Source organism: Macaca mulatta, chromosome 20, assembly GCF_049350105.2.
Source record: "Macaca mulatta isolate MMU2019108-1 chromosome 20, T2T-MMU8v2.0, whole genome shotgun sequence".
In the NCBI taxonomy this organism is placed as follows: Eukaryota; Metazoa; Chordata; class Mammalia; order Primates; family Cercopithecidae; genus Macaca; species Macaca mulatta.
In genome coordinates this window covers 5,555,814-5,559,492 of record NC_133425.1, presented here as the reverse complement: position 1 = coordinate 5,559,492, position 3,679 = coordinate 5,555,814, and the positions used below count along the sequence as shown (strand labels likewise).

General features: G+C 52.4%; 1 protein-coding gene across 1 annotated transcript in view; it reads left to right on the top strand.

Moving 5' to 3' along the window:
- LOC144338319 (uncharacterized) overlaps positions 1–3,679 on the top strand; it is a 46,375-nt gene that overhangs the window by 5,052 nt on the left and 37,644 nt on the right. The window lies entirely within an intron of this gene.

Here is a 3,679-nt window from a genome sequence, read left to right as displayed (position 1 = left end):
GACGCCGGTTTTAATTCCGTCTTCATTGGTGCATTTGATGGCGCGGTCCCCGCCAGAGCCCGAAGCACGTGGCTCTTGATCACAAGGCATCGTGGCAGGCACAAGGCTTGGCACATAGTAGGCGCTCATGGCCTGGTGCCCAGATGGACACATAGTAGGTGCTCATAGGTTATGTGGACACACAATCGATTCTCATTGTATTTTAAGAGAATGCACACATAGTAGGTGCTCAGGACGTTGTGAGTGAATGCACACATAGTAGGTGTGGATTCATAATGGATGCTCATGTTTTGATCTAATGGACACGTATTAGGGCTCATGACCTATTGTGGGAATGGGCACATAGTAGGTGCTCAGGAGCTGTAGGTTGAAACCTGAAGGGATGTGGGAAGGCCGTTTTCCTGGAGCAAAGGCTCGGAAGTTGGCGATTCGGAGGTGGCTTCCCCCAGCCCCCACCCTCACCCCACCCCGGTCTCCTGAGTGTGGATATTGTGGAGTGTGGCCGGGTTAAACATTAGCCGGGAGATGGGCCCCGGGGGAAGGCCAGCTTCGGGACCTAGCGCTTCCAGGAGGGGGCTATTAAGGGCCGACTCTCTGGGTCCGGCGACCTGCGCTGGCGTCCGGAAGGGCCGAGGCCGAGGCCCGCAGAGCGCCCTCTCCCGGCGGCGGGAATCGCTGCGCTTCAGCCCGGAGCGCTGCCCTGCAGCTGACCGCATCCGAACTCAGGCAGGCAGAGTTGCAGCCCGGTGGGGCGAGGGAGTCGAGGCGTGAAGAAAGGTACAGGAGACGCTAGTTTAAATCTGTTAGCAAAAATGTTTATCGGCCAGGCGCGGTGGCTCATACCTGTAAGCCCAGCACTTTGGGAGGCCGAAGTGGGAGGATCCCTGGAGGCCAGGAGTTGGAGACCAGCCTGGGCAACATAGTGAGACCCCCACCTCCCGCCTCATCTCTATTATATTTTTAAAAATTGGCCGGGTGTGGTGGCTCACGCCTGTAATCCCAACATTTTGGGAGACTGAGGCGGGAGGATCACTTTAGGTCAGGAGTTTGAGACCAGTCTGGCCAACATGGTGAAACCTCATCCCTACTAAAAATACAAAAATTAGCCGGGCATGGTGGCGCATGCTTGTAATCCCTGCTACTCAGGAGGCTGAGGCAGGAGAATTGCTTGAACTCAGGAGGCAGAGGTTGCAGTGAGCCGAGATCGCGTCACTGCACTCCAGCATGGGGGACCAAGCAAAAATAATAATAATAATATTTTTTAAATGTTTATTGAGGATAGGTGTGGTGGCTCACGCCTGTAATCCCAGCACTTTGGGAGGCTGAGGCCGGTGGATCACCTGGGGTCAGGAGTTCAAGACCAGCCCAGCCAACATGATGAAACCCTGTCTCGGGCCGGGCGCGGTGGCTCAAGCCTGTAATCCCAGCACTTTGGGAGGCCGAGGCGGGCGGATCACAAGGTCAGGAGATCGAGACCACAGTGAAACCCCGTCTCTACTAAAAATACAAAAAATTAGCCGGGCGCGGTGGCGGGCGCCTGTAGTCCCAGCTACTCAGGAGGCTGAGGCAGGAGAATGGCGGGAACCCGGGAGGCGGAGCTTGCAGTGAGCCGAGATCGCGCCACTGCACTCCAGCCTGGGCAAGAGCCTGAGACTCCGTCTCAAAAAAAAAAAAAAAAAAAAAAAAAAAAAAAGAAACCCTGTCTCTACTAAAAATAAAAAAATATATATTAGCCGGGTGTGGTGGTGTGCACCTATAGTCCCAACTTCTCCAGAGGCTGACGCAGGAGAATCGCTTGAACCCGGGATGCAGAGGTTGCAGTGAGCTGAGATCGCGCCACTGCACTCCAGCCTGGGCAACAGAGTGAGACTCTGTCTCAAAAAAAAAAAAAAAAAAAATTTATTGAGTGCTTGCAGGATGCCAAGCCCTGTACCACAGTATGGATAAATGGAAAACAGCCCCAGCAGGGGAGAGAGACCTGAACCAAATGACCAGAGAAATCAGACGACTCTGTGCCATGAGGGAGACTTGACCAGAAGCAACTTCACCCTTGAGGGTCTTTTTAAGACATGTATTTATTTATTTATTTATGAGACAGAGTCTTGTTCTGTTGCCCAGGCTAGAAGGCAGTGGTGCAATATCGGCTCACTGCAACTTCCGCCTCCCGGGTTCAAGCTATTCTCCTGCCTAAGCCTCCTGAGTAGCTGGGACTACAGGTTCCCACCATCATGCTTGGCTAATGTTTTTTGTTTTTTTTTGTTTTTTTTTTGAGACGGAGTCTCGCTCTGTCGCCCAGGCTGGAGTGCAGTGGCCGGATCTCAGCTCACTGCAAGCTCCGCCTCCCGGTTTACACCATTCTCCTGCCTCAGCCTCCTGAGTAGCTGGGACTACAGGCGCCTGCCACCTCGCCCGGCTAGTTTTTTGTAGTTTTAGTAGAGATGGGGTTTCACTGTGTTCGCCAGGATGGTCTCGATCTCCTGACTTTGTGATCCACCCGTCTCGGCCTCCCAAAGTGCTGGGATTACAGGCTTGAGCCACCGCGCCCGGCCTTGTTTTTTGTATTTTTAATAGAGACAGGGTTTCACCATGTTGGCCAGGCTGGTCTTGAACTCTTGACCTTGTGATCTGCACGCCTTAGTCTCCTGAAGTGCTGGGATTACAGGCATGAGCCACCGCGCCCAGCGTTTTTGAGAGATTTCTGCATGTTGCTCCCACGAAGAACTCTGATGTGGGCTCCCCAACCGCCTCTGGGTTCTTAATCTGAATGGTGAAGAAGAACATCTCTTTTCTGAGGCTGCTGTGATGAGTAGATGCAGTATGCTCCCAATACATGTTAGCAATCACTGGGAGATGTCAGGCCCAGCACAGGGCTTGTCAATTCCAGGAACTAGCTGCTGTCTGCTTAGTCTCCAGGAAACCCCTTAAATTTGGCTGGTTGGCTCCTGCAAAACCAGTAAGTGTGAAGAAAGAACTCCGTGGTCTTGGTGGGGTGATTTAACCAGAAACCTCCAGTTCCCGGCCGGGTGCGGTGGCTCACACTTATAATCCTAGCACTTTGGAAGGCTGAGGCAGGCAGATCACCTGAGGTCAGAAGTTCGAGACCAGCCTGGCCAACATGGTGAAACCCTGCCTCTATTAAAAATACAAAAATTAGCCAAGCATGGTAGCATGAGCCTGTAATCCCAGCTATTTGGGAGGCTGAGTCAGGAGAATCACTTAAACCTGGGAGGCAGAGGTTGCAGTAAGCCGAGATCATGCCATTGCACTCCAGCCTGGGTGACAGAGCAGGACTCCATCTTAAACAAAAACAAAGAAAGAAAGAAAGAGAGAGAGAGAGAGAGAGGGAGGGAGGGAAGGAGGAAGGAAGGAAGGAAGGAAGAAAGGAAGGAAGGAAGGAAGGAAGGAAGGAAGGAAGGAAGGAAGGAAGGAAGGAAGGAAGGAACCTCTCCAGTTCTCGGCCAGACCAGTCTTTCTTTTTTTATTTATTTTTCTTTAAATTTTTTCAGAGACAGGGTCTCCCTCTCTTGCCCAGGTTGGACTGCAATGGCTCTATCCTAGCTCACTGTAGCCTCCCTCCAACTTCAGGGCTCAAGCAAGCCTCCCAACTCAGCCTCCCAAAGTGCTAGGATTACAGGCGTGAGCCCCCTCCAGACCAGTTCTTTCTCTCTACCAGACATTT